A 22220-nucleotide genomic window follows, 5' to 3' on the forward strand; every position below is an offset into this window, starting at 1 on the left:
ATCCCACAGGAGACGTTACCTGCCCCGGAGTGGTAAAAGGCAGGGGTGTTGAACTTGTCCCTCTTTTCAGTGGCCTCCCAAATCATATTTGCAAAACCTGGTATTATTGCTACCATACGTTCTTAGAAACTTCTTTATGCTGTAATGTCATTGCTCCTGAAGTCTGACCTTCTGTTGATTCTCTCTCTTTCCCTAAGCATCAGAAACCATACACGGAAGTTACCTTTGTCTGACTAGTGTGCTGTGACCTCCTCAGTACTTCATCCTAGTACCAGTGTTTATGAAGCAACTACCAATTCAAAGCACTTGGAATACACGAGTAAACCACAAAGCAAATCCCATGTCCTTGTCCATCTTACTTTCCCGTGGGTTTTTCTGTTAGGGAAGGATGAAAGGTCATGAGGAAATCAATTGTGAAACAAGGAGAAGGGACAAAGCACTCTGCTAGTGCTTCTCAGATTGGAATGTGCCTTAAAACATTTCAAGGAGATTGAGAAATGCAAGGCATGGGATGGGGGTCTCCCCACCGTGGGTGGTCCACAGACCACAGTGAAGAAACTGCCCACCAGCACTCTCTGCCTTGGCTACTGGTGGGGGTTGGGGAGCTGGAGAGGAGGATGTTGTTGCATGGGCTCATGTTTCATTTTCAGGTCAAAGAAAAGAAGGTGACCTACAGAGCTAAGAGTTGTGAAAACACTTAAAAAATACAACAAAAGCAGGTAAGACTGCTTTAATCATGAGGGAAAGTCTCTGGCTCCCCTATCCTAAGCCCCTGGGAGACTTCTGCCACTAGGCTGCCCACCAATGTTGACAAAAGCACCTGGTTTTCAGACAGGCCTCTGGGGAGACCAAGAAAAAGCCTTGTGCCTATGGAGAGGAGTGAAGCTTGTTCAAACTACTTCAAATCTTCTATTAGCTATCCTCATCAAGATGAGGGTGGAGAAAGAGCCAATTTGTCTTCCTGCTGTTCCCACTGGGGATTTGAGTGAGGAGTGGGATGAAGAAAAGAAAGATACCATTTTCCCCATATAATTTTCTTGTCTTCCCTTCAATGCCCTGTGAAAATTATTAGAAAGATGGAATCAGGGAGAGGACTTAGAAGTTCTTAGAAACTGCCTTAGTTAAAATTAACTCTACTTGGCCTATGAGTTAACTGAAGGCAGAATAAAAGCTTGGCATCCCTAACTCAGTTTTGACACCTCCCTTCCTTGTTGGCTCTCTCTGGTCCACTTAGGTTCTAGGAAGGACAAGACTGAGCTGTGGCATGTCAGCAGATTGTTTCCCCCTAGCAAGGACATCACTGACAACCACTCTAGAGCTCTTTGCATATCCAGACCTAGGGAAATTACAAACCAGGCCACAAGTTGACTAGAACTAATGAATTGTGTATATCCTCCCTACTCTATTTAAGCCTAAAACTCGTGTCAATACCCAGAAGATGGGTGGAAGTGCTTACTTGGTGTCTTTCTGAGGAGTCCCTGGGCTTCTTTCTCTTCTTTCCCTTCACCAGCACTTGTCTTTTTACTTGATATATTGGGGGCTAGAGGCCAGAGCTGATTTGAAATGCTTAGAGTTGGGTCTCTAGGACTCTAGGGCCTAGGACTTTAGTTGCAGAACCATTTCCTTGGTCCTATTACTTTGAGCATCTCAGTGGTATTCAGAGAAAGCTGTGGCCCAGAGTTCCAGAGGAATTAGAGGGGTGATTAATCTCCACCCCATCACAGGTTTTACAGTGCAAGTCCTCTCATGACCTGTCCTCTCCTGACCTCTTAGTCCCACGCCACACACTCCTTGCTATGCTCTTCTTATTTCTCTTACTTCCAAAGTGCTATAATTTGAATGTGGCCCATGTACAAATACAGCCACTGCCAATGGGATGGTTTTAAGAGGCGAGGCAGAAGTGAGAAATGTGTGATCCAAGGATAGTAAAAAGCCCTCAAAATCATTTGATACATGCCATGTATGCTTCTGGTCACCTGTTCACAGCCGTCTGCCTGAACTGATGATTTTGTATAGTTGGTGAATCATAAGATATACAATAAACATAATATCCAAAGGGTCCTTGGCAGAAAAAAAGTTTCCCCATCTCTTTAAGAGGTTCATCCATGAAGGCCCACTTCTTGATGGATGAAGGCCTTTGCCAAAGAAACTCCACCCAGCATGTGACTCTTTGCTCTACCACATTCTACCAGGTGGGGACACAGCGTTCCCATTATCAAGGTATAAACAATTCTCCTTCTCTTTCCTGGGGTCTCCTCCACATCCTATAGTAGTGGAACCCCCACTTCTCATTCTGATGCCCTTCTTTCTGCAGCTCCTGGGGTTAGAGGCAGCCTCCTCCCCCAAGTCATACAAAACCCAGCACGCGGGATTGGTGTTTTCCAAGTCTCTCACTGCTGATTAATAAGCATTCTCATCCTCCCATCAGAGCCCCATCTTCGTTGAAGCTATGTGCCAATCTAGAGAAATTCAACTTCTTTCTTCTAATATATGGGACACCAATATGTACAAACAGATTGGCATTTCTATGAACCACTGCTCATTATGACCCAGTACTGTCAACCTCCTCCCCTGTGCCCTCACCCTCCCAACCCCCCAGCCAATGTTTCAAGCATTAAGCAATTTGGCCAACCTGCCTCAGTTCATTCCCAGGTATACCCTGCTGCTGAGGCAAAGGTCTGAAAAGAGCCAGGAGCTCGAGAAGTCAAGAGCTGCTTGGAGTCAAACCTTGGGCTTCTCCACTTCCTGATGGCAGCTCTAGGCAATCTGTTTTCTCTTGTGTCCTTCAGCTTCCTATGATCAAATGAGGTGTGTTTTGACTGGCTGTTTCGGGAGTCAAATGAGTTAACACACAGGAAAATAAAATATAGAGTCTGGCATATGACACCAAGTCAGGAAATATAGCTTATCACATCCAGCACTATTTCCAGAATGAGCTTTGTACTCTCTCCAAGAAGGCGGACCTCCAAAACACAGACCTTCAAGGTAGGCTTACTTGGGTCATATTTGTTGAATTCCAGGCAGTTCCACCAATCTTTCCACACATGGGAAAAGGCTTGTGACATCTGGATTCCTACTCAAAGGAAATTCACATGAAAGTTCCCACAGCCTGAAACTTCCCTCCCTTACTAGTTCATCTATACACTTTCCTGTCTGGACAAGGCATCACGTTGTGATCCTCAGATCTCAGCCTCTGAAACAGCTAGAATTACAGAAGTGAGCCACCAGTGCCCAGTTTCTATTCCCATTTAGAGGCCTGAAGGTTTTTCTAATTTGATCTTCAAAATGCTTTTATGTAAATTTTTGAAAAGTCCATTAGGCCTCAAGCACAGTGGCTGTTGTTCCTAGTAGCTTAGACAATCCCTGCTGTACTCGTAGGAGACGATGATTTTTCTGTTATTTTAGGCGTGGGTTTTCCTTTCTTTCTTCTCATCTCCAATCACCATCTTAGAAGCAAGAATGACAAAACTTCAGAGTATGATACCCCTCCCCCGCCTCCTATTTCTTGGGCTGTGCTGGTTCTAGGGCTTGAACTCAGAGCCTGGCTGCTGGCCCTGAGCTTTTGGACTCTAAGCTAGTGTTCTATCAGTTGGGCCACAGCTCCACTTCCTGCTTTTTTTTTTGGTGTGGGGGAGGGAGTATAATTGGATATAAGAGTCTCATGAACTTTCCTTCCTGGGTTGGCTGACTTTGAACTATGATCCACAGATCTTGGCCTCTTGAGTAGCTAAGATTAAAAGGGTAAGCTACCAGCATCCAACTTCAAAATGCTTTTTCCTAAGACATTCTACTGCAAAATGTGGTTATTGGCTATCCCAGTCCTCAAAGATAGAAATCTTTTTGTATTCCCTAGCTCAAACTTTATGAGAGGGAGAAACCAGGTCCTCAGTAGACATTCTACTCTAGCACTGGGCTGCATCCAACCTAGGCAGTCTGGACTGAAGAAAACAGCACCGAACTCCAGGAATTTCACTATCTGGTGCTATTTGTGTTTTCTATTATCTTAGGTAGATTTCTAGCCATCAGTAACCCTATTTGGCATGAGTTTCATATAATCAAGGTCTTATTTTCCTCTCGTAAAAACAGCATTACTGTGCACAGACGTTTTCTTTCAAAGCAAGTGAGAGACTTCCCTCTACTGGACAGACATACAACTGCTGCTCATACTTTGGGTAAATAATCATAGTTTAAACATTGGAAATCAAAGAAAATAATTATATACGTCTTTCGTTCAAAAGCACCTTTATAGTACAGCTAATTTTAAATGCTTATTTGTCAGAAGTATTGACCACTTCTTTTCCTTTCCTTCATTGCCAAAGAGGTGAGCCAGGTATTACCATGTGACCTGTCACAGGAATAGCCAATATGACATCAGGCTGTGGTCAGCCTTTGCTTTTCCTTACTCCACCATTCAAGCCACACTCCTCATCATTTTGCTTTGAGCTTTGTTCTTGGGATAGTCTCACTGCCTTTGCCACCACTGTCTTTGGGCCCAGTTCTCCTGAGATTATAGATATGCCCCAGCCTGTGTACCTTGCCAGCTTTTCCATTGCAGGGATGGGAAAGATCAGTGAAGAGCCAACAGACAAGGCTAAAAATACGGAGTCATTTATTCTAAAACAATTGCCATGGTAGATTCAAGCTATGCATGGGCTCAGCACAGATGGGTGTCAATTTCTCTGAAGTCCCAGTGAAGAGAGATCTATTGCCTGAACAGGTAGGTAATTCTATTCTGTCTATAGCTTGTTTCTTTCCCATCAGGGCTTTTAAATATCCTTCAGAAGTAAATCTTGGCAGGAGAGTGAAAGATCATGTTTATGGGTTAAGAAATCGGAAGAAGCCAGGCTTATGGTGCCCAGTTTCCATTAATTCAGAGTAACTAGACCATTGGGATGCTGCAGACATAATGTTGGAGGACTTCTTGCCTTTACTGTTACTGGCTATACACCCACCACACCATCTCCTCTCTATGTTGAGCAAATATCTTCCTTCCTCTCTGTGTCTGATTCTATCTTCTGTCATTTTGAGTCAGACCCACAGAGGGAAAAATAACCCCTGCAGTATTTATTCTTGAGAAATTTCAGGACTTCACATGTCCTTCTAGAAGACTCTGCCTAGCACCTGTGTCACCCAGGTGACTGGCACATCTGGGGGCAGTTACCTCCCCCTTCTCTGAGGTCACATCCTGACCTACCCTGGTCACACTTCCCTCAGACAGTGAGAGATTCCCCAGGTTCTGAGATCACTGCCACCTCCTGCCTTTCCCTATATAATCTCGCTCAACATAATTCCCCTCCTCTTTTCCTTCCCCCTTCTTTCTCTGCATACCTTCATCTCGTGCAGGCTTTCAGTTTGCTCTCCCCCAAATAAACTCTTTTCTGCCTGAAAAAAAACCCAGCCAGCCTTATGGTGCCCATTTCCTATCAAATCAGAGTAACCAGACCATTGGGATGCTGCAGAGAGAGATGAGTAGGGCACAGATTGAATAGGCATTCCATGCCAGATCTATTGTTACACAGCATCACAATATTAAAAATGGCCAGGGGAAAAGTGGAACATAAGAGACTGAAACAGCTGGGTAGAGAAAGGAGAGAATTTAACCTATGCAAAATGAGCAACCACAATTGTACTCAGCCAATGTTTACCATGTGCAAACACACACACACACACACACACACACACACACACACACACAGATCTTGTTATACCTTAAATCAAATACAAATCTAGTCACGAGAAAATAGAGAAGCCACATGTTGAGTGGTTGAATTTTGGAATCTTTATTGGAGAACTAGTGGTCTGCAGGCAGCCAAGTACTACAAAGGCCTGCAGCAAAGCATTATACATAAACATAGCACAAGGAACAGGGCACTCCTGGGGCTAAAAACTCTATACATTTACATATTCTCCAAAGCAGGGTCCTCCTGCCTCTGAGCCAGGCATCTGTGACTCAAAGGATGGCTTGTCTCACCTCTAGGCATTGGAGCCAGGTAGACAGCTCCTATCTCTTGAAGAGGTACTAGGAGGACTGTAAAAACAGACCCATTCATCTGGCCAGGTACAGGGACGGCTGTGACATTTTTTAGATGCAGTTTCATTTCAATCTATACATGAAAACTTCTGACAATTGATTAAAAAAACCCCAAACCTCAGTTTAACCACTTTCGTGAGGTATGTTAGGAAAGAGCATAAAAGAAAAATGATAAAAGCCATAATTAGAGAGTAGATACTGCAGAGCCTCGTAATTCATGTGAAGGGATTTGGCAGTTGTTACAAGACTAAGGGAAACCATAGAATTGTAATCAAGAAACTCATCGAGGGCTTACAGGATTGCACATTTTTGAGAAGTCAATTTGTTGAAGAAGCATGCTTCAATTGGAATAAGCTTAAAGCAGAGGGATCAATTAGGAGCTTGTTGTGGTAATCCAGAATCCTTGAAGGGTGAAAGTAAAAGACAGCAGCACAGTTAGGGAGCCTATGGAGATAGGAAGGACTCTTAGGAGAGGTCCACACTGTTTTTAGCATTCACTTACCATCCTCCCTGTGGATTCAAAATCAGGGTGGACCCATTGAGATAAGAAATGAAAAATAGGATGAAGGCTTAAAATTGGGCATAGAGACCTGGATGTGGTTTGGAGTGTTGAATTTAGATGTTTTTATTTTTTTATTTTTATTTTTTTGCCAGTTCTGGGCTTGAGCTCAGGGCTTGAGCACTGTCCTTGGACTTTCTCAAGGCTAGCACTCTACCACTTGAGCCTCAGCACCACTTCCGGCTTTTTGCTATGTATGTGGGGTACTAAGGAATTGAACCCGGGTCTTTGTGCATGCTAGGCAAGCACTCTACCACTAGACCAAACTCCCAGCCCCAGAAGTTTCTATTTTTTACAAATGAAAATAATCAATAAGCAGTCTGATCTCAGGTTAGGAAAGCTATCTGTCTTAAGAGATATAGTATTTAAATAACTGAAGCACTTTGAGTGGATAGGTGAAGTACCTGAGCTCTCACCTAATTTCATGAGGACCAGAAAATAGAAGGGTTTCCAAATGCTAGTTGAGATTAAAGACAAAAAGAGAACATTTTGAGGTAAAATACTTTATGCTAACTTAAAGCATGAATCAATTCATATATACAACTAATATATAAAAATATAATTATTTTAAAATATATGTGTGTTTCCACAATTGGAGTTTGGCTTTTATTGTTCAGATTACATGTAGGAAAGTTTAGCTATGATTTCTGCTTTCCTTCTGGTTATTGATAGTTGTCTAGTTGTCTCAATTTAACATTTTAAGCTATTGGATTTTTATGGAGTCTTCTATAGCATTCAATTCTTTTTGAAATCGTATTCTATCAGTATGGAGTATTACTTAAGATGCATATAAAATAACAAGTGGAGTTTGATGAGAAACAGGATTTTGGTAGCTATACAAGTTAACTAATGGGTGCAAATAGCTGGGCATTCTGCAGAATAATCAAACAGCCCGAGACTAGGCAAGGAATTTTTTATAGAACATGAGATCTGTTGGCCAATCAGATGATGGGACTGTTTGAGAAAACTTCTATAATATGAATGTGGTGATTTTTTCATTTTAAATTCTACCTACTGCTATGCAGAATGAAATTTTAAAACATGTTTACCTCTACATCAAAATCAGAATTTCAGTACTTGTTGGGTTTTTTTTCCCCCCACAGTACTATGGCAGTTTACTTTGGTACCATCACATAATTGTTTTTACTCTGTACTTGTTTTTTTGGCTTATTCTAGGTTGCCATAAAGCTTTCTGGCATCTACCTTCTTTTTCAAATTAAAAACAAGAAAAAAAAACTTCCTAGTCAAACAGTGATCTTAATGTAATACCAAGTCTTGTGACACAGAGCAGCTGTCCACATCAGAAAAACATTTGCTTTTTGTTAGCTTATATGTGCTAATAAATTTGACATGGGGTTGGAAGAAAGAAGCGACCAGGATGCTGTTCACATTTGTAATTTATTCTCTGCATCATAATTCATAATATGTCATTTATTATCTGCATCATAATAATTTTTTATTATCTGCATCATCTTGCACTTATCTCTTCTAGTTCACATAAAATTAATGAAGGAAGGAGCCAATCATGCTGGCACATACCTGTAATTCCAGCTCTGTGGAAGTAGGAGGATCATGAGTTTGAGGCCAGCCTGCACTACTCCTTGTCTCCCTGTCTTTAGATTGCACCCACTGGTAATCAGATATTGTCACTACAGTGATATTTCTGAAATGTGAATTTGTGTCCTTTGTCTATTCTCAACCCCTTCCAAACAAAGTTTGAGCTTTGCCTTGCTGCTGATTGCATGAGACTCTTTTGAGTTCCCCAGGTCCGATATACAGCTGAATTCCCTCTCACCATTGTATGTGCAGCACCAGTCTTGATGGGTCTTCCCTGGTTGGAAACATGGCAAATTCCTTCTCCTGTAAAGCCTATGTGTCGCATGTCCTCCAAGTAGTTGCCTCATGCCATCTGTCCTTCATTCAGTGTTATTTCTGCCTCTGATGAATAGATGTTTATTGGAAAATCCCTTTCCTTTAAGTGGCTGTGAACTCCTTAACCAAAGCTTCACTCATCTTGGTTTCTTAGCAAATGTAGCTGTACTGGACAAAATGAGAAGTTTTGGCATGTAAATAAATAAGCACAAGAATAAATGCCTTCATCTAATCCTTGATGCTAGTGGGGAAAACTACAGCCCTCAATAAATGAGATGTTGCCAGCACTTCATCCTGATAGACTAAAGCTCCATGAAAAATAAGCCAAGCCTACTGGACACACCACATACTTGAGATACATATATATATATATATTTCTCCAGAAATCTGCAAATTAAAACCACAATGAAATGTCACCTTTCTCTAGATGCAAAGGATTTAACAAATAGATAAACAATAAAAAGTGTTAACAAGGATGTAGAGGAAGGGAATGTACATTCGTATAGCCATTGTGGAAAACAACATGACGCTCCCTCAAGAGATGAATAGATCAATCATGTGACTCCGTAATCCAATTTACGAACAGGTATCCATCCAAAAGGACTGAAATCAATAATGTCAAGGAGATATCTGCACCCCATTTTCACTGCAGCCTTGTTCATAACAACCAAGAAACCAAATCAAGTTGTGTCCAATAGTGGATGGATGGAAAAGGAAATTCTGCCACCTATGTCTAACAAAAAGACACATCATCAGGGCATCATGCAAAGTAAAATAAGGTAGACACAGAAAAACAGATTCTGCCTCATCTCACTAAAATGTGTGGTCGGTCTAAAGCAGCTGAGATCATAGGAATAGAGAATAAAATGGTAGTTCACAAGATTACATGTAGGGGGGAGAAATGGGGAGTGTTTGGTGGAAGGGCAGAAAGTTCCAGACCAACAGAGGGAGTAGGCTTGGACATGTACTGCATGCACAAACGTTATGGGATAGTCAATAATAAACTATCATATATTTCAAATTAACTAATATATTTCAAATGTGTAGAGTTAAAGGTAAATGAGATGATGGCCATTTTTAATTCATGTGATCACATTTGCATATGTGCATATTACTAGCTACTCCATAAGTAATATATACAAATATGATTTGTCAATCTAATAACATTTTCTAAACAAGAAAGACTAGTCTCCATTCTAGATCTCTCTCTACCCCCAGCCCCACCCAAGAGGGAAACTTAACAGCAGCCTATAACAGAGGACTGTTCCTGGCAAATTCTGTGGAAACTACCCCATAAGGGTAGTAAAAAAAAAAAAAACTATGTATGACAATAAATGCCACTTAGGAATTTAGATTTAGTGAACACTAACAGTGTTATGTGGCAACAGCAGACTTCCTGGTAATGGTTAGGACTTTGTGGTCAGGAGTTTGGAATGTGAATTTTCAATATCCATATGGTCAGACTTGTAAATGCTCAAGTGACAGTGTCGTGAAGAGCTGTCTTTTCACGATGTGATCACTGGAAATGTGAGATCTCATGCCTAGACGAACTAGTACATGATACAACCAGTTGCTTCTTTCTCTTGAGTCAAGATTCTAGAGGACAAGTGAAACAGCCTGGCTGACCTTTGTAAAAACACAGGGCAAAGTTATTAGAAGACAGTAAGAGCATCTGACAGAATCCACGAATGAGCCTGTAGTCCATCCTGGCACAGCTGGACACTTCAGGACCGTGGCTCATCCTCAGACCTTCTCACCCCGCTGAAGCCTTCATTGGCTACTTTCTCTTGCAAATTGCCATCTTTTTTTCTCGTTGGAAGTTCGGAAAGGCTTATTTTTTTTTTTTACTAAATAGTCTTCCTTTGTTTGATATCATACAGTAAAATAGATCTTTTTTGTGTTTTTGCCTTAAGAAACTTTTTTTTCTTTGGGAGGATAAAGCAGAGAGACCCAGAAATGGAGGGATAAAGGGTAGAAAAAAAATGCAGCAATGCTACTCACCAGACACTATGTGAAATGAACTATATCATGTGTGGGTGTGGATGGAGGGAAAATGTGGGAGTGAGGGAAGGGATGATGTACTCATTATCTGATTTATGTAATCATAAATCCTCTTTATGTCACTTTTACAATAATTAAACATATTTTTTAAAAAGATTAATGAATTTTCTAAAATGCACCTGAAACAGAGCTGTGATGGTAGTTATGTACCACCAGGCCCAGTTTCTGCCATGGAAATGGAACCTCATGAACTTTTCTGTCTGGGCTGTTCTTGATTTATGATCCTCCCAAACTCAGCTTTCCAGGTAATGAAGATTACAGGCGTGAGATACTTGTATCTGGTGCTGGTGTCTTTTGTTTCAATAGCTGGACAATGTTCTACTATGTAGATTTGCCAAGCTTTGTTTATCTATTCACCTATGGAAGGAGGAGATGGAATTTATAGGCTTGCTTCTTTCATTTCCAGAGAAAGGTTAGCTTTATGGTTTCAAATCCAGAAACCTTGGCAAGTTGCTTGGAGGCTCACCGGGGATTAGGTTTCCCTCCTTGGAGAAATCAGCTAGGCTAGTGGGGATGAGGTATTAGGACGGATCCACGTTGGGAATGTGCTCAGCCCTGCACATCACCTGTGGCCAGGAGGGTAAAGTCAAGTGAGAACAGAACAGTTACCATGGAAACAGTAAGGCTGGAAGAGGAGTATAAGGTGGAGAAAGAATGAGCAGGTACCTGCTCCTCATCAAACTCCTTTCTAGACTAAGTACTTTCCAGCTTAAAAGGTGTAGTTTCCACCTTAGTGCATAGACTCTTAAATCTGTGCTGGAAAGTGATTGTTGCAGGTGCAATCACATCCTCCATTGTCTGACTGATTACACTTAAGGGGTAGTGGGCTTATGGGGCCAGGGGTTCCCTCAGTGCTATGGCCTACTTAGGGTCCTTAGTAATAACCAGGATTCAAACAGAAGATCACTGACATGGAGTTCAAACTAAGGCAGGCATTTTGCTTTCCAGTCATGTTTGCATTTCTCATTTGTCTTTTCTTACCTTGAAAGTAGGAATGAAAAATGCTTGTTTTTCTTGTTTTCTCACCAAATTTTGTTTGTCTGAACGTGTCTCTGTGACACCTTTCTAATCAGTGCAGTCCTGCCTTGGCAGAACATTTTTTTCTAGCCAGTGTACAGTAATGGCTGAGACCAACTAAGGACTGAAGCCAGGCTTCCTCTGAGCGCCATCTGTCACTCACACATCATATGCATCAAAGGGAGCTGCTTCTGCCAAAAATCCCTAAAGCCAAGCAAACAGAGAAGAAAAAGAGAACATTGTTGAGGTTCTCTTTGAGATATCTTGGCCTTTGTTTCTGGGAAAGGGGATTTGAGGGGGGATAACCTTAGGTATCAGTGGAGCAGGTAGGGCTCAAGCTGTCAATTCTTTCAACTAGCGCAATGCCCACCTGTTCCCCTCCCCCCCAGTGATCTCCACTACACACAGGGCTCCACTGTAGATTCTTTTTAAAGAAAGAATTTCAATGCTGCAGGAAAACAATCTGACAAGCACTACCCCAGCCAAATACAGACACAAAAATGTCATCATCTTTTTCAAAACCTTTTCTTCTTATGAGGAAGTTATTTCCCCAGGATCTACATGATATGTGTGTGTGTGTGTGTGTGTGTGTGTGTGTGTGTGTGTGTGTGTGTGTGTGTGGCATGTTTTTGTGTGTGTTATGGGGCTTGAACTCTGGGTGTGGGCATTGTCCCTGTGCTCTTCAGCTCAAGGCTACCACCCTACCCCTCAAGCCACAGACCCACTTCCTGTTTTCTAGTGATTAATTGGAGATCCAAGTCTCATATTCTTTAGAGCCTGTGCTGGCTTTGAACCTCGATTCTCAGATCTAAGCCTCCAGAGTAGCTAGGATCACAGGTGTGAGCCATCACACCTGGCTTGTGTGTAGCTGTCTGATGTATTTATATATATATATATATGTATATATATATTTGAAGGTTTTATTATTAGTTGTTGAGTTTAGAAATATTAATGTAATATTAATGTTCATTGTATATAACATAAAAGAAACTCTAATCACACCACCTGAAACAGGTGATATCCAACACTACATCCTTACCATTGTACCTTCAAAACACAGAATGTCTGTCCATTTAGTTGCTTTTTTATCTTCTGCTATCCTTGCCCAGGTGTCTTAACAAGCACATCATTGGCACTGCTGTATGTTCACAGACTCTGCTCCTTACAGTAGCTGGATTAACCTGTGAAGAAGTCTACTATATTACTACAAGGATTGAAACCTTTCAATGACATCATTAGGCAAGTAAAACACTCCTGCAATGCACCATGGGACAGAGCCTCTAGCCCAGGGGCCTCCCTTGGCATGACTTTGTCTTCTGTGTTCACTCTGAGGCCCAAATGGTTCTTTTTCTTTTTCTACTGTATGCCTACAAAGTTCTTCCATGCATTTGAGCCACCTCTGGGTTCCAGTGTTAACACAGAGGATTTCCTCTTTGGTTCTTTCAATGAAAGGGGGGGAAAGTAAGGATGAGGCAGATGCATTAATTCTGTCTTCTTGCCTTCTTAGAAAAGCCCCCTCCTACTCAGCACACACCCGTGCCTCCGATGTTGTGCCAGTTGACCATCTGCCTGTGGGGGTGAAGGTCAAGATAAACAGATCTGAGTGCCTGAGCCTCAGGGAGCACAACTGCAATGCTGGCTGAGCGATATTGACAGCCTCCTTGTCCTCGCCTCACTGGTCATTAGCAGAGTCCAAATCGCGCCTCTCCAGAACAGAAAGTCACCTAAAGCAATTAAAACAGCAGCACTCATAGCCAGAGCAAAGCAACAGAAGAGAAAATTCCCCAGTGTACCTGCAATCAGTGCAAACTGGAGGTCAGAGCATAACCGAAAGCAAGAAAGAACACATAAATTCTCTGCTTTCAATCTGTCATTTGGGAATGAATGAGATTTTCCTGAGCAGATTCACTATCTGTAGCCCAGAGACTCCAATGGGAAATTTAATGATAAGAGAGTTAAAGGATCAAAAGTCCGATCTTAAAACATCTTCCTCTTCAGGCATGTCCTGTCAACTCCTGCTTCTAAAGTTCATGGTTATAAGCTACCTGCCAGGAATGAAACCACACTCTAGTAAATGATCTGTCCCGAGGCCCAGACCCCCTTCATATTCTACACATTATATTTTATGACCATATAACAGTCAGAACATTTATGATTATCACAAATGATTAGCTTATGATATTATCTAATTCTAGTTCCTGTACTCAGGTATAAATTAGCTTCATTTCAAGAATCTCTTGTCCTGGGACTCTCACCCAAGGTATTCAAATACTTGAACTGAAACATTAAAAAGGATCACCTTCTGTGCTTGAAGACACAATTTTCTCCTGCTCTGTCCTCTACTTTGTTAACTATTTGAGTGAACGATTTATTCACTGAGTAAGTGCAATGAATTAATGAGTGGTGTTTGCTCAATAAACAGATGTTGAATGACCAAACAAATGAAAACCTTTTGTTAGGAACTTAATGCATTCTTTCCTTAGTGCATTGCTTATCTTAAGGCTTCTTGACATCTCTCCTAGTTTGCTCTTCTCAGTCCACGTACCCTCAGTTTCCTACTTGTCTATGTTCAAATCACAGCATGTGGAAACTTGGCCACTGAACATACTAAATCTTCCTCTTTAGCATCTGTACTCAAGCTCTTGTACCTCCCTTCTTGCCAGTTCCTGAGCTAGCAAATGTGTTCCATTCATCCATCACTGCCCAGTCTAAATGGCATGTCTCTACTTGGTAGATTTGTGATGTCGTCTCCTTAATCAATACTCACGGATAGTCACATTGCACTTCATAGGTGCTTTGATGATAGAATTTACGGCATGAGTTGTAAGAACTTATTGTACAGGTGTGTATATTTTCTTCTTCTAGGAAATTTAACTCTCAGAATGCATAGAAAAAGCACCTAAAGATCTTCAGATCCATTTAAACAGAATCTCTGATGAAGTCAGATTTTAAATTTTATTATCTTTAAATAGTTGCATGCAGAAGTTTTAATTGAACATGTCAATTTATTAGCACAATGCATGTTTACCAGTATCACACATTCCAACTTCATCCCCCCATCTCACTCATTCCAACCCCAATCATCCACTCAAGTTTCCTAATTCCATTTGAAAAAAATTTATTTATCTATTACTATTATTTGTCCAATTCTGGGGTCTGAACTCAGGGCCCTGGTGCTATGTTTAAGCATTTTTACTCAAGGCTAGCACTCCTATCACTTGAATCACAGCTCTACTTTTGGCTTTTTTAGAGTAGTTTATTGGAGATAAGAGTCTCAAGGACTTTCTTGGCAAGGCTGGCTTCAAACCACCGTCCTTAGACCTCTGCCTCCTGAGTAGCTAGGATGACAGGCATGAGACACTGGAGCCCAACTCTAATTTTTTTTAAGTAAAGAACTTGATGGCAATTCTTTGGTCGGACTTGGTCCTTAGATCAAATTCTTGTTTACTTTAAAGGTTGAGCCAGATCCTACCTTGAAAATAACCAGTGCATAAAAGAACTGGAGGGGTGGCTTGTGTCATACAGTGACTGACTTGCAAATAGGAGATCTGAGTTGAATCATTAGTATGGTTTGCCTTGCCTTTTACTCAGCATTACACCCTCATGGTGCTTCTATGGGAGGAACTCTGTTGAGTAACCAAACTAAATTAATTTTAACTTATTGCCCACCGCTCTTAAATTATTGACTTGAACACTGGAAAAGGTAATTCATAAAGTAGAAACATCACTAATAACAGAGCTCCCTGCAGCACTTTGGAAGATATTCGAGAGCAGAGCAGATTTCAGCTTGAAATAAAGTCCAGGAAATGAGGAAGTGTCTCTCTTCCAAACTTACTGAAAGCTCATACTCTGATTTGAATTACAAGTTGGATGCATTGGCTAAGAGAATTATCTCAATTATAAATGTGCACATAAGAGTTCTTTCCTCCATGGGTGCTAGTTACCAACATAGAAGTAAAAAGTGGTAAACTGCAGAAGTGATGGCTGTGGCTGCTGATAGGGCTATAAAACGTATTAAAGTACTTAGAGAATGTAAGTTATTAGGGCTATAAAAACTGGTCAAATATTCATGGTAAAGCAGGCAAGATGAATTTAATTACCAGCCGTGTGTGTGTGTGTGTGTGTGTGTGTGTGTGTGTGTGTGTGTGTGTGTGTGTGTGTGTTGTCAATTGGATTTAACTCTAGGATTAAAATTAAGGCTTGAAGAACAGTCAAGCATTCTACCACTCAAATCATCCTCTAGTCTTTTTTGCTTTGATTTTTTTCAGATAAAAATCTTATGCTTTTGCTCAGGGTGGCATCAGATCTTGACCTCTATCTTCAGAGTATCTGTGATTAAGGCATGTATTGCCATGTTTAGCTTTCAAAATAATTTACTAGTTACTTAAAACAGAATGGTAGCTCCTGGGATCCAACTTTTGCTGTCGATTTGCATTCTTTTTTGAACATCACATTTTAAGTATTTTGTTCCCAGATAGATATTTAAGAATTTCTTTAGTAGTTTGTTGGTTGTTGTTTTGTTTTTGAGACAAGTTCTCTATCTGCAGTACTTTGCAGAGCTGAGTGACAGGTGATCATACTGTAGCAGAAGGATCTCTACTGAATGTGCAGTCATACTTAGAACAGATGGCCAGATGGAGGTGTGTTTTCTACCCCAGTAATTCATACTCTGGGCTGTGTTTAACATGCCTTTCCATTTTAACTTCAGTCTCATTTTGAGATCCAGTTAGAACATTTAGGTTTCTCTAGCTTCTGTTTCCAATATTCAACAGATTTCTTCAGAGCATGATATCATCATGGAGGGGTACTATCAAGTAATGTTGAGTTGATTATGCTACAGCCCCTTCCTGAGTTGGGTGGGATGGCATTCCAATCAGCAGTGATTGTCCTTCATGAGTCTCTATTGAAAACATCCCAGTGTGCTTCTCACAGACTGTCATCTCGAGGATGATAGATTTCAAAGCTCTAGGCAAGTGTATGCTGGGCATGTGCTGCCAGAAGTTTTATAGCCAGGTATGTGAAGTATCTCCATGTGAGAAAGGAAGGTGCCGCTTATAAAGCTCAGTCTTTGTTGTGATCCTGAAAACTATGAATAGCTGAGTGATTGCATTCTCTAGGATGTTTCAGAGTCGGATCAGGAGCAGGAGAAGCACACAGATCGAGAGTGCTATCCATGGGACTACAGTAGCACCTGCTTTAGCATGTGATCTTCGTTCATCTACTTGCACTGCTGTCTTGCCCAGATATGAGGTAACTTTGAGTTGGTTTGGATCACATCATGATGAGACTGTACCTTGGATTGCTTAGCTTTTTCCTCCATAGCTTTCTCTGGGCTAAAAGTGTACCTGACAAGGTTTGTCCTCTTCATCCATGTTGTGGTCCTTCCTTGTAGACATAATTAGATAAATGATCAGCAACGGCTAAGTAGTAAGGAGGGAAGATTCAATGAAGAGAAGATGGATAGTGATATAGATGTAATCTACAATCCTAGCTACTCAGGAGGCTGAGAAGTGGTTCAAAACCAGTCCTGGCAGATAAGCCTGTGAGTTTTATCTCAAATTAACCACCAAATAGCCACACATTGGTCTCTGGATCATGTGGTAGAGCACCAGCCTTGAGCAAAAAAGCCAAACAAGAATGCTAGGACCAACCAGCCTTTGGAGCACAGTACTGGCACTAGATAGATGATAGATAGACAGAGAAGGCAGACAGACAGACAGACAAACAGACAGACAGACAGACAGATAGATATAAACTAACAAATAACTAAGGGACAAATTAAAAGGAAATATTGTCTCACATCCATCCTTAATCAAAAATACTTGTAATCATAGTTTACTGAATCAGAAATATTTGTAATCTGGCTGGTGCCTTTGATAATCTGAATTTTACATGGGAATGTAATAGTAGTATTTGCACCAGCAGCAATCCCTCAGGTTTTTGTTTGTTTGTTTTTGTTTTTTTGCCAGTCTTGGGCTTGAGCTCAGGGCCTGAACACTATCCTTGGACTTCCTCAAGGCTAGAGCTCTACCACTTGGGCCTCAGCACTATTTCTGGCTTTTTTCTATGTACGTGGTACCGAGGAATCGAGCCTGGGTCTTCATGCATGCTAGGCAAGCACTCTACCACTAGGCCAAACTCCCAGCCCCAATCCCTTAGTTTTTATATCTAGCAATCACAGTGCTAAGTGTTCAGTCTTTGGCTCACTTGATGTCTACAGCAGTCCTGTGAGTGTGACTAGATTCCTAGGCCAGAGATTCCACTTGTTACCCAATAGCCAAATAAAGCACAAATAGTGGCAAAGAGCAGAGAAAGGAGATTTATTATGGCACCTAGGTATAATGTAGGAAGAGGCATAACAAATATTTCAAACATATGGGATATTGACATGAGTCTTATCTTTAGACAGAGGAAGAATTGGTACCAAATTTATGCAGTTGTGGCTTGGTTCAGCCAGAGGTCCTCACCAAGGGTTATTGGCCAGTTGATATCACTATTATCACTTGAGGGGAATGATCTGGTCTCCAAGAGATAGTGATTCCTGCTCCAGATTGAAGCCTCCTCATCATAGGTAATTGATGGTTGGTCTGTCCTTTTAGGATTTCTTGGCGGGGGCAGGGCAGGAATCCCCTGTATTCTAGATCTGCCTTCACATCTGCTTCTTGGACAATTTGATTAAAGTACAAGATCACTTAGCTTTGAGCAGTGAAAGGTCAGCAAGACATGTATGTATATAGTCAATGAAAACACATTTTCTCTTCCCTCTCCTTGAATGCTAGTTTCTTCCTTCTTCATTTGACTTTTGTGAGGACTTACTGTTAGCAAGCAAAGGCAAGTGCCTAAGAAAGAGAAAGACTTACTGGATAAAACATTTGAATGGGAAATTTTATCCCTTAAATCTTTTATTAATTGCGTAAAGGTTGTTTTTATGATTACATGTAGCTCAAGAAATACAGTCCATCTTGGAGAGTATATTTTAAGAGGCAGCATGGGGCACCATGTCCCCAGACGGTTATCAAACTGTGCATGCACACTTAGCTCTGTTCAATCTGTTAATTCTATCATGAGACATCTAGCCTAGAGAAATCACCAGTGTTACAAATGTATTTTGTGTGCAAGGTGGTCATCATGACATTACTTAAAATGATGTAAAAATTGGGAACAATCTTCATTTCCAGCACTGAGAGATGGTTCAATAAGCTGTTATTTATCTATAGGAATATCGAAGTTATTCCTGCTATACTGCTAGGGAATCAGAGCAGGTACTGAACTGAGCCTCAGATTCAAACTTGTTATTATGAAGAGATCAAAACCAGCAGCAAATAACCTGTAACATCATTTATATTCTAGGACAATGCTTTAGTGGTGCTGGGTTGAACCCAGAGATTTGTGCATGTTCGTCAAGTGCTAGACCACGGAGCTACATCTCCAGCCCTAGGACAATGGTTCTTAACTAGAATACCCCCAGAGGACATCTGACAATCTCTGGAGACATTGTTACATGAATGAAATGGTATGCTACTGGCATCTAGTGGGTAGAGACCAGTAATGATCTACAAAGAATCAATTAGCCCAAAATGTCAATATGGGGAGGCAGGGAAGCTCTACTATTTGGGGCATAAACCATTTACATTTCCCCCATATTTTCTTCAGCATTTCCTGCAGATTTATTTTAAACAAGGCCATAGTACTATTAGAAAAATACATACGGATGACAGCTGATAAAAGTATCTGAATAACATGTTTGTAAAAGCTCACTTAATAAGATAAACATTCTTAGAAAAAACCCTGCATCCTGGTAGACTTTTTTAATCTATATTTGTGATAAAAGCAAGTCTTCCATGTGATGGCATGTTAGATGGATTAAATATGGTTTTTGCCATTTGGGGAAAACAATTCCTTTTCTGGAGCTTTCTTCTACATGCCAATGGAAAACTCCCTTTCAGATTCTGGAGTCTTATGTTATCTCTTCTTTATTGATGGGAGTTTTTACATGTTTAGTCAATCTTTTTTTTGCGAACATAGGTTACTGCTTATAGCTGTGCTGTAATCAATGACTTACTGACTTTGAAGGGAATATAATCTGTGGTCCTCACTTAAAATTAGGGAAACATTATCACTATTTATTCTGGTGCATGTACTGCAGGATCAAGTGGAAGCTAGAGTTCTCCTGACACTCCAGCTTTTCTTTGATATCTCATCCTCAATTTCCTTATTTTTTTGATATTTTTTATTGTAATTAATAGAAGGGTTACGTGATATTTGCCAGATAGAAGGTGCATTAATTCACATACATTGATACCCTTTCACATGTCTTGGTACCCATTACCCTCCCCCCCACACCCCCATCTTGTTCTCCCCCCTTCCCTATCCAATTTGAAATAATCAAATACAAATATATCTGATAAATCAGGTAACAAAGTGAGATACTGTAACAATATGAGATAACCAAGGGACAGCAAAAGAGATGAGAGATAACATAGTACCTTAAGAAAAACAATCATTCATTATATGGCTTATGTTTCTATATTCTAGAGGTCCTTTCATTTAGCGTCATACTATATGGCCTTTTGTATCAAGGTTTTGCTCTATTGCAAATCTCTGCTAGTAGAGCCCAAGGTTTCTACTGATTATGACAAATGAGGGAAACCATTGAGCCTAAGTTCCTTTGAGTCTGGCTTACTTCACTTAATATGATTTTTTCTAAGTCTTTTTTTTATCTTCCCTCCTGGGTTTTGACATGTAAAGTGGCAGAAATTTTAAGAATTTTAGATGTGTAGATATTTACACATCAGATTGCCTGGGGAAAATGAATTCCTCTTGATTCTTCCACTGGAGGCATAAAGAGGCATGACAAATGGAAAGATGGACTGTGGTGGATTTTCCTATCCACAGTTTGTTGGTGCTTTCTGGTGCTTCCTTGTCATGCATTTACAGATGAAATCTCACATTCACTAAAAAAGTTAGCACTCTCGTCCATCACTTGCTGTTTTACCTGTAGCACAAACAGCCTCTGCATTCAAAATGGCCTTCCCAGTGGGACAGACAGGATGGCTCTAGCTGACAGTGCTTACTTTAAGCATGTAGGCCGACTGGACAAAACCAGGGGACCATGTCCTCCTCCTGCCTACATGAATGTGCTGCTCCCAGGTTGCTGGGCACCATTTGGTCAGATTCCTAGCTAGGCTCACTGCCAGTACTGCTGAATGGCTTTGCTTTCTAAGATCAACAATGTCATCAGCAGGCGCTCTTCATATTATCAAAGGGAGCTGCAACCATTGGCCAGAATCTTGGAGGAGAATGGGCATTGTAACACATACATAGGGAGGAAGTAAGTTCATCCTGGTGGGTAGTTCATCCTGGTGTGCAGCAGGAAAGTATGCACAATTTAGATCTGGAGTGCCTGTTCACTTTAGCCCAGCCAGACTCCTCTACCATAGGCACAAGTACTGCTTTAGGCTTTCTAATTTTGTCCTGTTCCCACTACTCCCATTTCTACAGCCTTTGAGGATGACCACCGACTGCAGCACAGCAGAACTTTCTTCTTCAACCTGAAATTTCCACATCATCTCTTCCAAGCAACTACACACCCTAGGCAGGGAGCTTTGAGTCTGTGGCTGTTTTTGCTATTTGATCTGTCATCTTCAGGGCACTCTAAAAGCAACAACTGGAGAGCACTTTAAGGTGCCGGCTCCCAGTCTTATTAATCTACTCAGCATGTCTCTGGGGAACAGGGAAAACAATTGTGTAACGATGCTTTAATAGCATGAACTTTTATCAGACTATTACATTTTCAGTTTGTGGTTTGTGTTTATGGATCTACCCAGGGAGAATTTCGTCTCCACAATTAGATCTTACCATGGGTATAGCATTTTTTTTTCTAGGCAGATCATGGACTCTGAATTCATTTAAAGAGGAATTGTTCAGGGATAGGTGAAGGTGTTGAAATGAAAGAGGGACTGCATTACCAGTGGTTCTGAAATCAGTCCTAAGTCTATAGAAATGAGGCAGCTAGCTTGGATTTGGGAGTTCTGATCTAGGGCCTTTCCATCAAGATATTGACAGTGGGGACTGAAAAGCTATGTTTTATTCTCTCTTTTTCTTCCTTTCCCTCTTCTTCCTCTTCTTTCTCCCTCTCCATTCCATTCTCCCCCTCTTCCCCTTTCCCCCTTCTCTCTCCCTCTCTCTCTCTCCCTCTCTCTCTCTCTCTCTCTCTCTCTCTCTCTCTCTCTCTCTCTCTCTCTCTCTCGCTCTCTCTCTCTCTCTTTCCCTCCCTTCCCTCTCCCCCCTCCCCCTCCCCCTCCCTCCTCTCTTTCTCCCTCTGCCCCCTCCCCCTCCTCCCCCCCTTCTCTTTTATACACACACACACACACACACACACACACACACACACACACACACCACATTTTCTAGCAGGTCTGTAGGTCTGTACTATTTCTAATAACAAAGCTCAAATGGGCTGACTCTTCAAGTTCTATTCCTCTACATGTCTGTGATAGATTGATTTTCACTTCTAGTTGATTAATTGTTTTTGTTTTTCTTCCTGTATCTTTAGGTATTTTAGTGTAAAGTTGAAAAACAAAAGCTGCATATAGGCTTGCTAGCCACATTACAGGCTAAACTAAAAGACTTATATGTAACTTCCAAAATACAGCCTTGTTCTATTTAGTTTGTCTATTT

Source organism: Megascapheus bottae, chromosome 7, assembly GCF_031878675.1.
Source record: "Megascapheus bottae isolate mThoBot1 chromosome 7, mThoBot2.hap1, whole genome shotgun sequence".
In the NCBI taxonomy this organism is placed as follows: Eukaryota; Metazoa; Chordata; class Mammalia; order Rodentia; family Geomyidae; genus Megascapheus; species Megascapheus bottae.